The 21,422-nt window shown below is 37.4% G+C and overlaps 1 protein-coding gene and 1 long non-coding RNA gene across 3 annotated transcripts in view; one reads left to right on the top strand and one right to left on the bottom strand.

The window, feature by feature from the left end:
- The window catches only part of Sgk1 (serum/glucocorticoid regulated kinase 1), a 111,872-nt gene that overhangs the window by 39,632 nt on the left and 50,818 nt on the right, over positions 1 to 21,422 (bottom strand). The window lies entirely within an intron of this gene.
- The window catches only part of LOC141423336 (uncharacterized), a 64,776-nt gene that overhangs the window by 13,509 nt on the left and 29,845 nt on the right, over positions 1 to 21,422 (top strand). The window lies entirely within an intron of this gene.

Raw genomic sequence — 21,422 nt, 5'->3', positions numbered from 1 at the left:
GTGACAGAAAGCTACTCCCCAGCCTCAAAGTATGGCTGTGGCTTAGCTTGCTGTTTACCTCCTGACATTGCAATTCAGTGTTCATTTTTCCTTCTTTGCATAAAGATGTAAGAAGCTGTTAGGTTGTGGTCTATTATCAAATACACTCATTAGCAGAAATGACTGGCTGGCCATTTTCGTCTTTCAGGTGATTATCTATGAACACATAGATAATGTGGTTGGGAAAAAGTCATCCTCAAAACTCTCTGCATAGATTCAAGTACAATTCAATAAATCATTGAGATTTGCCCAAAAACTGCAACTAGATTTTCTTCCCCCTATCTAAGATACATTGCTTTCCAATGGCTGCAAACATGGCTTTGAGTTAAAAATGAGGAACTTGAAAAAAATAACAGTGCCAGGGTCTCATCCAAAGAAGTGGGAGTTTGGGCTATCAGAATATTTTAGGCTCCCTCAGGAGTCTCTAATTGGCTTAAGCCAGCTGCTGCCAAAGGGAGGTAGCAAGAGTTTAGTGGTGTTATCCACTGGAACAGGCAAAAGCTTGTATGGTGATTTCAAGGTCATTGTGCTGTATAAGAATAATATGAAGAGTGATCCCCAAACCTCGGTTAAACAATGAACAAACACCCACTTCTTCGCCTTATGGAGAAAAGAGAAAGGTTTTAATTGTCGCTCATTGCAAATGACACTATTTCCTTAAAGTCTTTCGCCTTTGACTTTCCTCCAAAGAGATGCTAGACAGGAAGGAAAAAAGTAGAAATCTTGATCTGAATTTTATATCAAATTGTAGGAGAAAGCTCTCACAGCTTCTCTATACATAAGCTATGCCAGATTCCAGGCCAATGTGATTGTCATTTGCTCTGTGCCATAGTTTGCAATGTTTATTTTCTTTTAGGAATAAAAGGCTGATATTTAATCTTTCATTCACACTTCAGCCAGAGTCTAGTTCATCAAATGCAATTGTCAACAAAGGCATGCTTTCTTTTTTCCTGTTCTGAATGGAACTAGACATCCCATTAAAATATTGAGTGTTTTGCCCCAAGCACTTGGCTAACTATACAGTATTTGATGGTCTACAGGTCTAAAATATTTCTTATATACACTGGCTTGCACACAGAATGCTTCTGCAAAATTAGTTAAAAACCTGGCCATCCCCACAAGTCCAGAATGTTGAGTTAATTTTTCACAAAGGTTCCCAGATGTGCTGGAAGAGCCCCTCATAGCAGATCCTGCCAGCATTTTTTTTAAAAGATTTCATTTGACCTTTCTTGATTTTGATATGAAACACACGTTCAAAGCAATACTGACAAATAATGAAGCTACTTTTCTACATAAGCCAAAACACTATAAATATATCTTTTACAAAGTTTTGAATGGCAACGACGTAAGGTTTTCATTGTGAAACTGGGTTAGCGTTTAGCCAAGTTAATCACACATCTTGACAATGATTCTTTGTCTCATATCACTTTGATATTCAGTGGGTAGGTCATTAGACTCATGAAGAAATAAGTGGGAGAATGTCCAAGGGAATGAAAAACATCTATATAACAGGTGGAGAAGTGGATAGTTTTACTAAGTTCTGAATTTCAAGTTTAAGAGGTGTGGGTACTGATCCCAGCCGGCTCACTTGAGCCCTTGACTTCTGGAAAGTTAAAAATAACAATGGAAGTCTGTGAATGTTCTGAGAAGATCCTGTATTAGTTGCTTCCCCGCGCAGGTATTTTCCATGGCATTGCCATGTGTTTGCTCAAGGTCTTCTGGCAGGACATCACATGCAGCTTTCTTATTTTCTTTTTCTGCCTATAGTTTCTTTGGTATTTACTTTTTAGAGAACTCTTGGGAACACCAAAATAGCCCATATGTGTCTTTTATCCTTATATGAACTTAATTTGTTTTATCATTCATTTTTCCCCAGGTCTAGCTTTAGAAATCCTATATTTATAATATAATTGTGGATCCAGACTCTGGTGAAGGATCAAATAGACATCCCAGCTATTTGAGAGTAAAAGGCTGCCAGTGAGGAATAAGTGAAGCTACCATTAGCCATTTCGAAACAGGCAAAGTAAATTCCACCACAATCTGGTACTAAAGTTTTTCTGGAACTAGAACATTAGTTGAAATCAACTCACACTATATTTCCGAATATTAATATTAATATTAATATTTTATGGAGTATTTACAATGAGCCATTTATTGTCTCATTTTCTCAGCTGATCTTCAGAACAAATGAACACTCCCATTTTGGGGAATCAGAGAAATCATGGTCAAGTTAACCTTTAAAATCTTATCCAGGTAGGTGATATCTGCAAAATGGTGGAGAAATCAGTGCCAAGCTTCCATCCCCTGCATGGAAACTTCAAAAAGCAAGCAGAAACTGCCAGAACCAAATTTGTTAAAATTTTAGAAAGCAATCCAAAGTTTGTGGCTGCCAAGCAAACACTAAAACACCCCAGCAAGAAAGGTATCCTAGAGGGGTAGGACTGCCCTGTGGCATCTTGACTTTTTCTTTCCTACTCCCTTCTCCCTGGATCAGTGCAGTCTTAGGAGTCAGCCCATCTTCCCCGACCCTAGCTGGCTTTTCTGGCTTTTTTTTTTTTTTCTGGCTTTTCTGGGAACTATCTGAAGCTTGACTGGAAGCCATTTGTCATTCATTGATTAGAAAAGTGGAGGACCTTGCTGGAAAACCTCATTAAGCAGATGAACGACATCCAGCTGCTTGGGACAAAAGATTCTGCCCATAGCCAAGGAGGACCTGCATACTGTCCAATGGGCCTTACCTTAACTATGACCTACTTAATGTTCACAGTATCTCACCGGGAAGGGATTGGTAGCATAATCCCACTTTACACATGCACAAACCAAAGTAACTGGGGAGAGGTAAATGCAATTAATAAACCCAGACTTTTTCTTAATTTTAAAATTTTAAAAAACTTTTTACAGTTATGAGAATTGGACAAACCCAGGCTTTTAATCACTTCACCAGCCTGCCTCTAAATGTATGCAGACTTCAAGTCCAGTGACTGAGATGGCAATGGTTGCTGATATGAAAAGTGAGGATGGTAAAATCTTATGTGAGGGCTGGAGGTTTGGCTCAAGTGCTAGAGTGCCTGCCTACCAAGAAGAAAAAAAAAATTTTATTCTAAATTCTTTTATTTTTTAACTTGAGAGCTTATTTCTGCTTTATTAACTGCTTGAAAGACACAGAATTCATTCTTGATGGAATAAGTATTACTTTCTTCCCAGATGATGCAAAATAGATTAATAGTTTCATGATTAATTTCTTGTGGGAAAATAAAGATGATAAAATTGGATAGTTTTTCATAAAGCTATGGCTAAAAATTCACTTCTAGGATATAGAAATAAAAACAGGGAAGGGAGAGAAGAGAAGGCAAAAATTTAAACTCTTCTTAAATAAAACAAAGCATTGCTCTTCCTTATTATTTTCATTTAGAAAGCCCCAGACTGTAAGCTCTTTAGAGGCCAATTTTCACTGCCTTACTGTTGTAGCAAACTAACAGTTGTTGTAATAGTCAATCTGTGGAGACTTGTTACATGAATGAATGATAAATATCTGTTTTACTTGTATATATAAATATAAATATATATATATCTTGCTCCTAGGTAGGCTCTGCTCAAAAGTAGAAGTAGATCCTGCGTAAACAGATTCCGGAGATTGCTTATGCTACCTGATTTCCCATGCATACCCCAGTCCCCCATGGGTCCCAAATGCTGTTCATAAAACAAATGAAAATTCAAGTCTGGTAGTTGCTTTTGCTATACATCTTTAGGGCTGCAGAAGAGAGATACCAGGAGGCACATTAATGGCAAGGTTTTGTTTCCCATATGCTATGCATCTGAACTTGGTTTGTGATCTTTCCTTACCCTTCGCATTGACCCCAGTAAGCCTGTAGCACTTAAGTGCACAGAGGAAAATGAATCTGAACAGTCTATTACTTAAACATCTGCTAAAGACATTCCATCCTGTTGCATTTGCTTTATAGCTGCATGGAAATGCCAACTCCATTTATATTGGTCACAAATGCTTAATCTCTTAAAGGAAATGGATGAATATCTTTTCTGAACATTCATGGAAGTGATCCATTTTTAAACTAAAATGATTTTCAAAGGGAAAGGCAATTCCCATCCCCACACCTAACCACCACCACCAGTTTCTGGTAGGCTCTTTCAGAAAATGCCCAAATACATGGACACACAAATACACACTGGCAATGACTTCCTCTTCATATGTGTGTCTACACCCTCACATGTACACATATTAACGCTCTGTTCTCTGTAGAAAACAGCAAGAATGAGGCCTAAGGATCAGAAATGGGAACATCAGGTAAAAAGAAAAGTCTTGATTAAAATCTTTGGAATTTCCTTTGTGATCTTGACACTTCATTTACCAATGCTTTGTTTCTCTGTTGAAGCCACTAAAAGTCTATATGCAAGAATAAAACAAAACATTTAGTTCAAGGCATGAGTTTTATGCACATCTAGGTGATAATTAAGGACTTGACCTTACAATAATTAGATGAAGAGCAAAACTGGAGGACACCAGCTCAGAAAACAACAGTTGAGTAACTCTCCTGGAGGTGAGTTAGACTTTAGACTGATTCTGTGGAAAATCTGCCTTGAAGATTACTGAGATATATCAAAACTTAGATTGTGCATAAGTTTATCTCCGTACTCCTCAGATCCTCCAAGCTAGTAACTGAAACATTGAAGTAGAAAAATGCTTATCCATATATTTCAAATAATGCATATTTATCTCTCTCCTACATGGAGAAAGGGTTAGCAATAACGATATTTGGTTAGGTTATTCATATTCGAAAATAAAATACCCATAAAATGTCAATATTCAATACTGGCAAGGATTAAATAAAACCAGTATTCTCATAGATTGCTTATATTTAAATTTTTAAAACATTTTATGAAAGCTATCATATTTTAAGAGCTTTAAAATACTCTATACTTTAGTTACACTTATCTCACAGTCTGTTCTGTAGTATGTCCTAAATAAATAATTCATAAATTTATATGCACAAAGACATTTAACATTATTCATAATTGCAAAACACTGAAAGCAGACTTTTCTAATACTGAATAGAGAAATGGTTGAGTAAAGTATGACATGTCCACTATTCACATGGCACCTATAGAGGGTTTATTGTATTAGCTTGGTTGGTTTCTTTTTGAGATAGAGGCTTGCAGTTTAGCCCAGGCTGTCCTCGAACTCTCAATCCTTCTGCTTCAGCCTCCTGAGGGCTGAGATTACATGTCTGGCTACAAAGTATTTTTATAATATGGATAAATGTTACTCATACTATCGAAAGTAAAAGAAATCACAACATAATGTTATATTTCAATTGTGTTTTGGAGAAAAGATAAGTCAATGTATAAAGCAATATTTATTGAGATAGTGTGGTGATTATAGACGCTTTTCAATTGTCTCCTATTCAATTTTTAGAAACATTTTATATTATCTTTATAATTTAAAAATTACATAACGCATGTACCTGTTAATCTCTCTCTCACTCTCATCAATGTATTTGTCTTATATACTGTATTGTAAAAACAACAGTTCTTTTGATATGTAGGAAATGGAGCAGAAGAATGAATGTCATGATTGCAAAAAAACCTGATATAAAGTGTTACTATAAAAAAATGATACATGTTTTAAAGTGATAATGTCATACACTTCTTTCAGTGTCAAGTTATGGGTGAACTTGAATGAATGCATACCTTACTTACAGCCTTCAATTTTAATTTGGTGGCTGGTGCAGTGGCTGAAGTGTGAGGCCCTGAGTTCAAACCCCATACAACCAAAAAAAAAAAAAAAAATCTAGTTTTGGTGTTGTAGAGTTTCTATATACTTGTATAAAGATAAGTATTATGGTTTGTATATGAAGTGGCCTCCAGAAAGGTTCATATTTTGGAGGTTTGGTCCTTAGCTGGTGGTGTTATTTTGGGAGGTTTTGGAAATTTTAGGAGTTGGGACACAGTTGGAAGAAGTAGGTCATTGGGGCTGGTCCCTGGGGGATATCTTGACCCTGGCCCTTTCCTGTTGCTCACTCTGTGTTTCCTGTCTGTCATGAGTTGAACAGTTTTTCTCTGCTCCCATCACCATGGTGTTCTGCCTCATAATGGGCCCAGAAACATGGAGCCAAGTCACTATGAGCTAAACCCACTGAAATGTGAGTCGAAATAAATTCTTTCTCCCTTACGTTGTTCTCTCAGATTTTTTTGCCGCCATGACAAGAAAGATAACTAGTACAATAAGGCTCTCTGATGCTAATCCATGAAAGGTTCATTCTACGTCACTGGGAAAAAGGTGGACAGGGAATGTCAAACCTCCCCTGTAAGAATTTCTTTTAAATCCCGTGACTTTCAATCGTTATTTCTATTGACTAGTTTCCCCCATGGACTTGGTTGTCTTCCAGAGTAAATCCACATGCCCAGGAAGCACTTTGTTAAACTTCCCAAAGACCAACACCGAGTATGCCAGACAAGGTTACCTTCCCAGACCATTCTGAAGCTTGAACCCTCAGAGGGATTAATGAACTCCAAGCTGCAGACTTGTATATGTTGTAATCATTTCAGCCTGCTTTCCAGGGGAAGGAGAGGAAACAAACAAAAGAAGAAATTAAAAAAAAAAAAAGAAGAAAGAAAGAAAGAAAATAATAAACATGGGATTTAAATATAATTCATGCAGAAATAGCCCAAAATATTCCTAATCCTCTAAATTTGCTCATAATCACGCTGATGACAGACTTATTTGGCATAGCTACCCTACTAGCTGTCCTGCTAGTATTTTGCAGTATTATGAATCAGTTTCTGATTTGTTTGGCCGGATATTTGCTGGAAAAACACAAAACTGGAAAGACCATCAAAGATCAACAAAAGGAAAAACATTAGCAAATACTATTAAATAGAGGAACAAAAACTATGGTTTTTTAGTCATAATTTCAGTAATCAAGAACATGTCAAAATAACCTCTATTCTCTATAAACACTCTCATCCAAAAGCAATCAATTGCATTAAAAACAAATCCAATTTAAATGAAATATTGTTTTAATAGAATACTTTGAAAGGACAATATAAAAATTAATAAACATAGACCGAGGGGTGTCGTCCTGTGGCTGAGCACTTGCTTAGCGTGTGTGAGCCCTGGTTTGATCCCCAGCACTTCCAGATAAATATAAATAAATAAATGGAGCGTGAGAGTCTGATGAGAAGGAGCTGTTAGGTGATCTCAAAGTAGTGCTGTCCAGAGACATGGACTCGTCCATGAGTAAAGGCTGCTTGGAGAACTCATGAACTATTTAGAAGACAAACACAAAGATGACAAAATGATTCATGTGTTGGAAAATATGACCAATGAGGACGGGAAAACAGGGCAATTATATGAACTTTCTTAAAGAGATGACCAATGGCAGTTGAATACATTGTTTGAGTTTATAGGCTTTTCAGTAGGAAATGGTTGGTACTGTCTACTAGCATTATTGCTCACATAGTATTAACACAAAGGAAAATGGGGTGGATTTGAAGCACGAAGGCTTTGGGTAGACAGAGTCAGGCTAACTACATGACACAAGGAGTTGCAGGTTGAGGTTCTGGAATCTTTTCTAGAGTGATGAAAAACAAGATTACATCTTCCTTGTGTGGCTCTGTTAAGGACGACGGGTGTGCTATACAGATGTTCGTGTGGCTCCAGCCTAAGATTCAGGCCCTGGGAGAACATTTTCCTGAAGTCCATTTGCTTTAACTCTGAAGCAAATTAATCAAAGATTGTAAAGAAAAGGGGGGTGAAAGCAGTGAGAATCAAGATGAAAATGTAAGCTCCAAACACTTTTTTAGGGAAAAAAGAGGATCATTTAAAAATAATATTATTATATTATAACAATTATAAAATTTAAAATTAAAATCATAAAATATTATAATTATAAAATTTTGATATAATTATAATTATATTATTAATTTTATTAATTTATATTATTCATTATTAATATAATTATTAAAATTGAGATATTTTTGGCAGAAAGTGGAAAAATAGGTATTTGAAATAAAGAACAATATCGAGCATTTCACTTACACTGTGAGCTAGGTATTTTGAATCAACTCATTTTTCCAAGCATGGCGTCAAGAACCATGACGTCAAAACATGAAGACTTGAGGACAGCCCTGACACTGAGGCCACATGCTCAGTATTAATTCAGTGCCACTTGTGCGTGAGGTTCCTTAATATTTTCTGATTATCTCTGACTTTCTTGTATAAATTTTAATGTACAGTGAAAGGATTATAGTACCGATAGGTTTGTCCCAAAATAGATCGTAAGTCAGTTATGAGGGATTCCAGGAACTAGAATTTGAGTAAAGTTAAAGACAATTTACATATGACTCAGTTTCAATACATTTTATATAATGTTGGGTACTTTCACATATAATTGCATCTATGCTTCATTTGTTGTTTTCATCAGTAGCCCTAGATAACTGATTTTAAAAACTCATAAAAGCATGACTACCTTGGGGAGGCTTGCCAACAACTCAAATGCCTAAAATAGCCTTATTCTATGTGTTGGATGTTAAAGGTTCTTGGAGGTAATTAAGCTAATCATGAAACAGAATGATTTGCTACAAGTTGAGCAATCAACAGAAATCAGGAGGCTATTGACTCCAAGTGGTAATGGTATTCAGGGAGAAGCCATCAGTATTATATCCAATTTCCCTACACCTTGAACCAATGTTACACTTAGCCAACACAGCATCTACAGCAATCATCCCCAAAGCTGCTGCTCTATTACTTATAACTGAATCCTTTGTTGGGTGGATACTTTCCACCCAATGGAAATGTATGCGATTTCATTGTCCTTATTTCCATGAAATAAACTCAATTTCATTTATATAGTTTTTAAGGAAAACAGTTTTCTACTGTAGCTTTGTTTTCTGAGTCCCATAACATGGTCTGATTCCCTGAAATAGCTCTCTACCAAAATATTCTCTTCTGTCAAGAAGTGGGATCCTGGAAGGAGTAAATATGTTATGGGTTGGCAACCTCAGACAATTTAAATTAGAATAAACTTGTCATTGAGACTAAAATACCATACATAACTCACATAACTCATAAAATTTTGTACCAGTAAACACATGAATGGAAATCCTGATGTGATAGTTCCCTTTGTTTATGGGAATTGATGTGACTTAGTAGTTCTTTATTTAAGAGTATGATTGCTCCAGAGTCCAGAAATTTTGAGACAAGATTAACTGCATCACTGGGAAAGGATTGCCTTCCAGACAAAAAAAGAATCATTTTTTCATTCCTCCACCTTTTGCATCAGAAAAACAAATAACCCACTTCTTGCCAAAGACACCTGGATTATTTCTCATGAGAGCAAGAAATAGGTTGATTAATGAATTCAGAAAGGGACCATAAGGTCTTAGAGAATCATTGACACTAGGTGTAGAAGGATCCTGAAAATCAGTTTAACTCCCTCATAAGTAACAAAAATTAGACATGAATCACTGCTTTGGAGAAGGCTGTTAGTATCAGGAGTGAGGTAACTCCCTTTCTGCAGTAATGACACTCATTGCTATATACAGAAAGGGTATTCTGGCAACTTCTTTCTACATGGCAGGAATACAGAACAGACTTGAGACTACAGAAGTAAGGTCAGTCATCTAATGAAGTACATAAAAGTCTTTCTTAAATTGGGACTCAAGAACATTATTCTCTCACATGATTCAGAAAATCAGTCCTTTTAAAAAAAATTCCTTCAAAACTTTCATGCATCAAAAGATGGTCTTTAGATACGAGCATGGAAATAATTAGTACTTTTAATTAGCACATCAGGGAAATAAGGCAGAGTAGCCTTAATAAGGAGCGCCAATCTGGAGCACATTCAAGTAAAACCTTTTTTCTAATATCAAAGTGCATCCTACTTACTAACACACCAAATGAGTCATTTTGCAAAATGGAAAATATGATTGGATTCAGGACAAGTTAAAAAAAGAGAAGCCATGATCCCTGGGAACTGGGAAGCACACTGTCTCAGATGTTCACCAATTTTCAGACTTCACTATCTATATAGCAGGAGTTTTGACTACTTGAACTCTAAATATTCTAAAATACTGTACTATGCCTACTTTGAAGATTAAAATTGAAAATAAAAGCTATCTAATATATTAGAAGTGTGCCAAAGAACATTTCTGAACACAGTCTAACACTTGAATTTGGCAACCAGAGGGCTGTTATCACATTACCTCCACCGACAGAGTGAGCACATCTGGAATCCCCATGATCCCGGGAGTTTTGGGGCCTTTGGGGAACAGCCATCTGGTGCAAAGGAAATCTGGACAAAGTGTCCCACCCAGCAGAAAAAAACTGTATTGTGCTGCTATGAAAAGCAGTCGCTGCACTTCCTTCTGATAACACCGCAGCTTCTCAACTGGTGAGTGATGAAGAGAAATCCACTTGCACCCAGTGCTAGTTAACTGGCTTGGACCTAAACCCACACAAACCAATAGAGAAGAAATAGCCATGGAACCATATAACAATCCCTTTTTGAAAGGGCCTGGGCAAATTCTGCTACCTTGATAGTGTCAGCTTTGGGCTCCTGCAGGTCTGACTTCTGTTCTTTATCTGTAAAATGAAGAGGCTGAGCTAACTTGGATATTTTTGACCCTTTCTAGTACTAATATCCCAGCCTTTTTTGATTTTACAGAAAATATTCTGGAACAAGGAATGACAACAAACATTTGAAGGCAGCTCCAGGATAGCATGTTGCTTGACAGCCTCAGACCATTAGGGAAGAAGATTGAACTCAAAGCTGAACTCTCAAATGATCAGAAATGTGGAACATTGTCCTGCCAGGCAATTAAGCAGGTGCTTTCTCTGCTCTAAGCTACCTGCAGAATCTGCAAGGTCTTAGGTTTGCTCTACATTAAAGCCACTGCAAGAATCTTTGGTAGAAGAATGGTGTATGCTCAACTTCCTCAGACCAAGATGGTGTGGCAAGAATGCAACACAGCAGGTTAAGGGGAATGATGAAGGGGGAGAGCAGCAGGGATCATGAGGGGAAGAGGTGGCAGAAAGCTCTCATCAAGAGGGCTCTGTAGGATTGAAATATGAGGACAAAGACAAGGTTTAGATAACTGTAAGATCCAACTAATGCTCATGACAGTAGGTGGCTGGAAGGATAGAGCTAGAGAAATCTGTTCAATCTTTCATTGCGACCTGGGGAAGACAGCTTGGTCAGCTAAATATGGCTCTGCATCCTGGGTCTGCTACTTAATAGCCACATATCCTTGAACTTGCTAAAATTATATTTTTCTCATCAGCAAATTAAAAATGATGTTTCTTTTTTTTACAGTGCTTGAAGAGATTAAATGAGATATTGCATGTCAAGTGTTGAAGATACTTATTCATACATAGTAAACATTCAAAAGTGATATTTTGGTTATTGTTATTATTACTACCCTTGTGTTATTATTAGCTGAAGCAGGGATTTGAATACTGAATGTGCCCAAGAAGATCACAGAGGAAAGTTATGACATAAGGCACCAATGTGATCATGTCTGTAATCCTAGCTGCTTGGGAGGCTGCAACTGGGAGAAACCTGGTTTGAATGCAGCCCAGACAAATAGTTTTTGAGACTCCATCTCCCAAATAACCAGAGTAAAATGGACTGGAGGTGTGGCTCAAGCAGCAGAGTGCTTTACAAATGTGAAGCCCTGAGTTGAAACCCACCAAAAAAAATTATCTATATATATATATATATATATTCATATGACTTCACAAGTGTCTTGGAGGTGAGTAGATAAAGGCACTGTGGGTGAGGAGAGGCTGTGATGTTCGAGAAGGCTTAAGTTAGGGAGGGCCTGCCACGCTCTTGGCCCCAAGGCAGAGGGGACTGGAGAAGAAGCCGTGTCTGTGTTAGGCTGTCAGAGAAGACTGTCACTTTTAAGAGGAAGTCAAATCTCAGTCAAAGCAGCACTATCCTGAAGATGTTTCGTTAAAGAGGTGTTTGGTCTAATCTGTGAGGGGACCACTCTTTCCTCTTGCAGGTTCATAGAACACATAACCCACATGAAGGCTCAAAGAACTCTTGTCAGACTCTTCCAAAGTGCACCTGGAAGCAAAGCATTTTAATATCTGCTCCGTATTCCCATTCTACACAGTAAGATGGAAGATCAGGAGAAGGGTTTTGAGGAAAACTTGAATGAGTCAATGGAGTTTACTGACAGCAGCACTGAGGAAAGGGAAAATGGGATTAATGGTGCAGCTGAGTTAGAAAGGGGATAGGCCAGAGACCGAGTAAACTATGGGAAGGAGTCCAGCCAGCAAAAGCAACAGCCACAGTACTGTGTTTACGCAGTAGAGTGGAAAGAGGAGCATTGGAGGTATTTCATGGCAATGGGATCTAGACAACTTCCAACTCCATGTTAAAAATGGGACTTTGAGGGCCAGGTCTGGTGGTGTATTCTTGTAAATCCAGCTACTTGAAAGGTGGAGACAGGAAGATGGTGATTAGTGGCCAATCTGGGTAAAGTTAGCACAAGACTACCTGAAAAAATTAATGGCAGAAGGACTGGGGATGTGGCTCAGGTGTTAGGTCTTGTGCAAGGCCCTGAGTTCAATCTCCAGTACCACAAATGAGTGAATCAATGAATGAGTAAGTAAGTAAATAAAATGAGACTTTGAAATAAGAACTAAGAGTGAGAGACGACATAGATAGTTGGGGCCAGAAGTAGAACATGTGAAATTTATCCAATGTTGCCTCATTGCCCTTTGAACATTTAGAACAAAGACTTTTTTATTTCTTTTGCAGTACTGGTATTTGAACTCAGGGCCTCCTGCTTGTTAGGCAGTCACTTTACCACTTGAGCTACTCCACCAGCCCTGTTTTGTATTGGGTATTTTTGAGATAGGCTCTACCATTGAGTCACTCCATTGGCCCTTTTTTTGTGATGGGTTTTTTTGAGATAAAGTTTCATGAACTATTTGCTGGGTCTGGCTTTGAACCTCAATCCTCCTGATCTCTGCCTTCTGAATTATAGGCATGAGCCATCAGCATCCGGCTTAAAAATTTTTGCAAACCAGCAATCGGTCCTTGGGTATGAAACATCTTGTACATTGACAGTCTGAATAGATACTTCAGCTAATGGTTAAAAAACAAAACAACAACAAAAAAACTTAAAATGATTCTTGTGTCTTGCCAGTAAAAATACTTAGCATTTGCCTTCCGGCACAGAAAATATAGAATCAATAATTTTGAGTTAGAAAAAAATAATAAATATATGCCATCTTTAATACACTAATGATTAAGCTTTATTTCTAAATTATTTGAGATGGAGGCAAATTAAAAATAAATGGTATAATAATAACTGGAGCTATTTGTTGGAACATTTCCAGTATGCCTTACAGTTTTAAGGTGTGATCCCCTATGAAATTCAATCACTGGTGATTTTCCCATCTGTATTACTCATTAACCCTGCCCTGCTGAATTGTACTGGATGTTTATTCTTAGAAACACAAGATGTTGCTCATTATTCTATAAGTAATTGTTACTGATTTTTTTAAATGTTTGTGCATTTTCATCTACACAGGTAAAGGAAATTAAGTCTTAATGAGATTAAAGTTTAAAACAATAAAACTAAGTTCGAGAAAATTCTAAACAACAATAATTTTTAAAAAAAAACCTCTAGGGTCTGTGCTTTTATTTACATTGTAGATCATAATAATTCAGTCCTCCAGGTAGCTATTATATATCTATTAAAATTAGACATAAAGACACACTTACTAGAGGTGCTTTCTCCTGAGATGATATGCACATTTTCTCCCTTTAAGGGGTCCTGCAGTTCATTGGGATAAATTGCCAATTAATTATTTTTTCTGTGAGAACATTTAGGGTTACCATGTGGATCAGAACAATACTCTTTGAGCCTATTACCAATAGATATTCAGCTGGGAATGGTGGTGCACACCTGTAATGCAGTACTCAGGAGGCCGAGACAGGAAGATTGAGAGTTTGAGACCATTCTGAGTTACACAGTGAGACCCTATCTCAAAACACAAGCAAACATTAGCAATGATCACTTTAAGATAGTAAAGAAAAATAAATAGATATTCAGGGCAAACATAACCTTTAGAATTGGCAGTGGAACCAGACCCCAGTGGTTTAGGCCTATAATCCCAGCTACTCAGGAGACACAGATCAGGAGGATCTGGGTTTGAAGCCTGCCTGGACAAATGGCTCACAAGACCCTGTCTTGAAAACACCCAACACACATACATACACACACACACACACACACACACACACACACACACACACCAAAAAACAGAATTGGGAGTAGAAATGCTTAAAATTTTGCCCCAGCGGAAGGCAAACTGGGAAATCTTTTACTGGCTTCAAAGAAACAAGAAAATTGAACCTCAAAATAAATAGCTTGACTAGTAAAATTCTCAATGTTCTGTAAAAGTTGTGCTGATACAAACTCATTCAATGATACACTTGCTTTGCAATCTCTACTTCTTTTTTTTTTTTTAATTCTGTTTTTGTTTTTGAGCAAAAAGATACAATGCAAGCCAGGCACAGTGGCTTAAACCTGTAATCCTACTTGGAAGATGGAGATCAGGAGGATCACAGTTCAAGACCAGCCTGGCAAAATGTTCAAGAGACCCATCTCAACCAATGCCTGGATGTGATGTCATGTGCCTGTCATTTCAACCAGGCAGGGAAATACAAAAAGGAGGATTTGGTCCAGACTAACCAGGGCATAAAGCAAAACCCAATCTCAAAAATATGAAAAAGCTGGTGGAGTGACTCAAGTGGCAGTCATTCTACAAGGTAGGGTGCCTACCCAGCAAGCATACACAAAGCCCTGAGTTCAACCCCTAGTACCACTAAAGGGTAAAAAAAAATAAATAAAAAGGATATGAAGCACAGACTTATGATTAATGAGCCTGGCATCCAGTGGGCACATGATAAGAGAAAGGGCAGCAGTGGATTGACACATCACCCATGGTTTAGAGCCACCACGTGGTTGTCACTGTGTAGGCCTATTTGGTTTGTTAGGCTGAGGAAGCTGAAGTAGAGACACAGAGAGGATGGAAACAGAAAGGAATCAAACATCTAGACATCCTCTCACTTAACCTCTCAGCAATCCTGTGAAGTTTGTATCATTAATTTTATAAACTGGGAAAGTCAAGGATACAGCAAGAATCATAATGGGCTGACCAAAGTGTTCAGGGGGTCTTGTTCTTACTACCCATCTTATACTCCAATGCTTAATCCTCTCCCACTCCCTTATTCCCCATTCTTCCTCCCCTACTCCCACCCAACACAGTCACCCAGGACAGGGTGACTGTTTTGAGAACACTTTGGTACTGTAAATTATAAGGAAGCAAAATCTTTCAGAGCAGAGGAAAAATTCCTCTTTTGACGAAACATCCTACATAGCAATTGAGAAGCACGGGTTTCCCCCAAATGAAGTTGGGGAAGCATGTTACTGCTTGTCACATGGCCTCAGTTCAAAGTCACACGTGCTATGGACTTTGGTGAAATGTGCCTCTGTGTGGTTCACATGAAGCCACACACCCAGCACTCAAAATAGCATTCACGACTTCTGACATACTAAACAGAAAAAACCCCACTATTTTAATGAATCAAGTGCACTGTATAGGTCTTAAGGAGGAAATGTACCCTGCCAGCTTGAAGTTGTCCATCTCTCAATACTGAAAGATTGATTTTTGTGACTGAGATTAATAAAACAGTTATTTGTGTTTAGATTTAAGTGTAATTGGACTGATTGGGAAAAGCAGGTGCTAGGTTGATGCACAATGTCTGTGACACATGAGTCATGTCGCTGAATTACAAGCTATCTTTACCATGAAAATGGAAGCCCAAGCCAACTCTGTGTTGTACAATTTACACCATTCACTGAAATTATAGATAATTTCAGCCTGCGCATTTGTAAAATAGTTATGCCATTTTTGCTTTAAACATCTTTTGTAGTTGAGATTTCCGACTCGTCTAAATAAATATTACCATCCATAATAACCATTACCAATCCATTATGAGGGCTCATGGAAATACATACAGCTTTTATTCTTAATCCAAGAAATAAAACCTATGACTTCCACTTGTATCTTTGATAAACAGCTGAGTTCTCACAGCTGTTATGATTTCAACTATGAAGAAAATTGGAACTTTGCATCTTCAGTGGCTAAAAATTACTCAGATAAAAACACTTCTTCAAACATTGCTATGTGACTTTTAGGAGCTTGGGGTGTGATTAGTACAGTTGAATAGAGCACTGTGCTAAATGGTAATGGCCCCTTGTTCAAAATCCAGGAAGGTCAGCAAGATTAACCCTCCCAAGCTATTGAGATTCTCCTATAGTCTCCAGGGAGATTAGACAAGAGAGAAGGAACAGATCCATACAAATTCAGTCTTTAATGCTGGCAAATGTAGCTTGAAACACATTCAATATCGATAAAGGTCTACAACATCATCTCATAGGAAGACACAGGCAGAACCCACTTGGAAACCTTGCTGTCTGCTGTCTTTTTTTTTTTTTACAGCTTTTTGATTACTTGTATATAACTAATCTCAACAGAGAGAGCTCCCAACTCTGATCCAAGTGGGTTCTGCCTCTCTAAGAGATGAAGATTTCTAGAGTTGAACGTAAAATAGTACACAGCCTATATCCAACTGACTCACATCCAAAGGATTTCCTCGCTCTTTCTTTTCATCCCTTGTTCCCTTCACCTGCTACCATCTTTGAAACTTTTCGACCCTTACCTTTTCTGTTTAGTCACTCAGGAGTGACAAGCTTGGTAGACGAAGTTTGTTCATGATTTCACACTCATCTTTACATTTTTCCCATTTTCGAGCTGAGAGCTCTGTAGTTAATAGTATCATTTCCCAAGTCTGGAATCCTTGTCTCTCTTTACAAACAAGAATCAAACTTACTGTATTAAATCTTAAGCATGTTTATCCATAAGAAATTCAAGGCCATAAATCTTAATCCCTAACCGCAAATCTCCAATGGAAGAAATTTCTGGAATTCAAATATCTCTCATCTATTTTTCATTTCTGCTCATACCACTTATGTAATTGAAACATTAAATAGATCCTCGTTTCCTGAGGATCTATTTTAAATGCCTTGTAAAACTCTTAGTGATCTGAACTGATTTCCAGTTGAGCTACATTTTACTTGCTCTAAATTTCCGGCGTCTCTTCAGGCCTTTAGGTCTTTGGTTGTTTGTCCTACCTCTCTTCCCTGCCCTTCCTTAACTATCCTTCACTTCTTAGCTTAGATTTCTCTTCTGCTGGGAAGACTTCTCTAGGCTCCAAATAGTAGGCTATGGAACTCTCCTCTGTGCAGCCTACCCCTTCCCTGGTTTTAGCATTTATGATAGTGTAGATGACCATACGGTAACTTGTCAATATTTCTTCCTACCCTCTCTAGGAAGCACTGTATAAGGTAATTACTGCCAAGCCACAATAAAACCAACCCCATGTGAGGGAAAAGTAAGGCTGTTCCAAGAGGACTTAGCATACTAGTATCCCTTTAGCATGTCTCATAGATGGTCACTACCTCAAAGATCCAGCTTCATGCTGGTATCAGATTTTCTTGTTTTAAAAATAACTCCAGGCTGCTGATTCATATAATTCTAGGCCAAGAAGAGAATTGTATCTGTCATCAATTTCTCTTCTCCCTGATACTCCTACACTAATAACTTTAGCATTTTCTAATCTGCAAAGATCTGTAACCTCTGCTCGCTACATGACTTAACTAGGAAGCCTCCTATCTGCTGCTTATCTAACCCAGCCTGAGATGATGAGTTCTTGCATTTTTCCTCAAACAGAAATCTAGGTGCATCTCCGAAAACAGTCATTTAAAAATCAACCCATAAGGAAAACAACAGGAAATACCTAATGGGAGTAAAAGGCAAACATTTATGGAGACTAGACTTGTGTATTTACAGCTCTCTAGGCTGATGGACATTGGAAAAGTAAACTGAAATTATAGATAGCAGGCTGCGGAATTTGGCTGGACTTCAGAGAGTCTTAATATGTTCTTACACTAAATGACTGCTACTCAAGGTTAACAAGGAAATTTGATCATCTTGTGGAATAGAGCTGACTCCGCTTGTATCATATCAGTGTATTTCTGTTGGTTGATTATTCCAAGAGACAATATCATACAAATTGAGTTTTGCTAGAAACTTGCCTGGAAATAGTTCAATTTATTTACCTGTTCACAAAGACAAGGGGATATAAGATTATCGACAGTTAAAAATGGAATGATTTATTTATCTTGAACACCATGGGCAAATGTGTATCTCAGCACATTTAGGTAGGTGTTTATTCAAGGCTCTCTGTGGAAGCAGAATGAATGAGAAGCAATTTATGTGAATAAGAAGTATCAAAGTGATAGCAAAAATTTTTATTTCCTTTTTCTTTAGAAGATTTAAAGGAAGAATCTTTTTAGTTCCCCAAAGGTACATTTTAGAATTAAGTTTTATTATTTTAAGAAATTATTATTGCATCTTTCTTTCCCCAAACTCTTCATGTTTTTGTTTAACTTGTTCTCTATAGAATAGTTTATACTATAGAAATGTTACTGACAAATAACATTCAGTAAACAGTTTAAGAAAGAATATAAACTTTGAGAGAAAAGAAATACAGTAGCAGGCCGGGTGCAGGTGGTTCACACCTGTAATCCTAGATACTCAGGAGGCAGAGATCAGGAAGATAGCAGTTGGCAGCCAGCCTGAACGAATAGCTCGAGAGACCCTATCTCAAAAATACCTAACACAAAAAGGGCTGGTGGAAGGTGTAGACACTGAGTTCAAGCACTGGTACCATAAAAAAAGAAAAAGAAAAAGAAAAAAGAAAAGAAATTTAGTAGCAAAAAATAAAATCAATTGGTATATATTTAAATTTAGTTTTACCCCTTAAATTCTGCTCTTGCTTGTGGATTTTTTAGTAGTTTGCAAAATGTCTTCTTTTAAAATTTTTAAAAGGCTCAAAATTACTAAGAAGGAATATTATTTTAGTGGAAAATAGCCATGTGGTTTCTGGGAAGGACTACATTAAAATAATGAATTTAATTAGAAGCAGGAAAGATTGGGTTACATACAACAAAAGCCAACAAAATACGCTCAACCTCAAGAGTAACTGCTGGCTAGAAGTTTCCAGAAGAGGACTGGGAATAGTTTTCCCAGAATATTTTATTTCCTAAGTAGCCTAGATAGAGGTCCTTATCCAGCTTCATATTCCTCACTGGAAACTGACATGGCGGTGGGAGTTACAACTCGTAGGAGAGTTTATACAATGAAAATGAAGGGAGCTATGGGTACAAGCCTAAACTTGTTTTAACCCAAAGTCCTGACCATAAAATTATTTTTCATCATTTAAATCACATCTCTAATTGCAGCTGCTTGTTGGTAAAGCAATGGTTTAGTTGGTGCCTGGAGAGATGACCCAGAGTTCCTGCTGTCTCCTCCCCATCCTGAACCTAAGAGAGCCCTGGATCCCTAGCCCTCATCTTTGGAAGAGAAGGGAACACTGAAGCTCATGGAAGTAACTTTGTCTCTAATGGCAGGAGGATTGGAAACTTGGAATACTCCTGGAAAAGGAGGATCCAACATCCTGGTTATCAGGCCATGTAGCCTGTCAAAAATGTGCCCATGGGACAGACAGAAAGCCAGTTAGACTTAAATTCTTTCACAGGCAACTTTTCAGTTTGGAAGAAAGGCTTGCTCAATCTTTTTGAGAGAAGGAGTGCTTAATTTAGCTTTCAACTAACACAGATATTTCTTCTCTAATAGTAAAAACAAAACAAAAAACAAACAGGAATGGAGGTGTGTCTCAAGTGGTAGAATGCCTGCTTTGCAAGTCCAAAGCCGAGAGTTCAAACCCCAGTCCCACCAAAACAAAACAAAAACAAACAAAGCAGACACAGTTCATTTTTGTTAATTTAATAACCCAGACTTGGAATAAGACAAAATTTGCCATAGATGGGACTGAAAGAGATTTTTAAATTGATGTAGAAGAAACTCATTTTAAATTGTTGAAAATGAATGCAAAATTCTAACACATAAAGAAGCAAAGACAGAAACAATTTCTATGAAGAATTATAAACAATAAATGAAAAATTTCAACATTTTTGATAACCAACGAAAGGAATGTCAAATCAATGATGCATTATTTAACTAAATTAACAATAATGAACACACGTCACTACCTTCTAAGGGATAAAGTGTTTGTGGAACAGATTTGTTCTTATAATACTGACACCATTTTTCTTGACCTAATTTTTTGGGGGGGCAGCACTAGGATTTGAACTCAGAACCTCATGCTTGCTAGGCAGGCACTCTACCGCTTGAGCCACTCTGCCAGCCTAGTAACATTTTTATTGATTCACCTCTTTCTAAATTGGCCTGGAAAGTATTTTGATACCACCATTATTATCTTCAAGCCACTCCATACCTAGGAATTTATACAAAAGTTTGATTTACCCAAAGGTTATTCAAACTGAGGAAAATAAACCCATAATTTTCACCTTTATCCAAAATGGAAAAAAAAATTAATGAAAGGGGTAATGGTAGCTTGATGGTTAAATAACAGCAATTTCATGCAGCATTAGTCAGATAATAATCACTGAATATGCGTTACAACATACAGATGTGTCTAATGTTGAGTGCAAAAACAGGGTAAATTTACCATGGTATACATACAATGATAGCAATCATGAAAAAAAGAAAAAGAAAAAGCCAAATGTGTGAGGAAAGACAGAGGACACACACACACACACACACACAAATAGGAACAGTTGATGTACCAAGAAAATGAGATTTTTTTTAAAAGGTCTTGATAATGCAGCTATAAAGAATCCTTACTTTTTTTTTGCATTACTGGGGCTCGAACTCAGGGCCTTCACCTTGAGCCACTTCACCAGCCCTATTCTTGTGAAAAGCTTTTTCAAGATAAGGTCTCTCAAACTATTTGCCCAGGCTGGCTTCAAGCCGCAATCCTCCCTATCTCTGCCTCCTGACTAGCTACGATTACAGCATGAACCATAGGTGCCCGGCACTCTTAAATAATTTTTAAAATTCATGGGAAAAAGTCAAGAGGACTTTTATAATGCAAATCAGGTGGATTTATATTAAAAAGATATGCAATCTGAAAATGGAAATTTCAGCTCAGCCACAGCTCATAGCAGGAGCTGTAGGATAACAAGGTTATCTTTTTCTGGCTCTTATCCAAATGGAATTGCTGGAATTGAAGGTTACTTAGGACATTTCAAATTCCTGTAGTCCAAAGGAGAAAATACCGAAAGCCTCAAAGAAAAATCAGTAGACTTTCCTCTATTTTCTAGACCAGGACTGGAATAAGCATATTTTAAAT

Source organism: Castor canadensis, chromosome 1 (genome assembly GCF_047511655.1).
Source record: "Castor canadensis chromosome 1, mCasCan1.hap1v2, whole genome shotgun sequence".
Taxonomy (NCBI): domain Eukaryota; kingdom Metazoa; phylum Chordata; class Mammalia; order Rodentia; family Castoridae; genus Castor; species Castor canadensis.
This window is presented reverse-complemented; position numbering and strand designations above follow the sequence as displayed.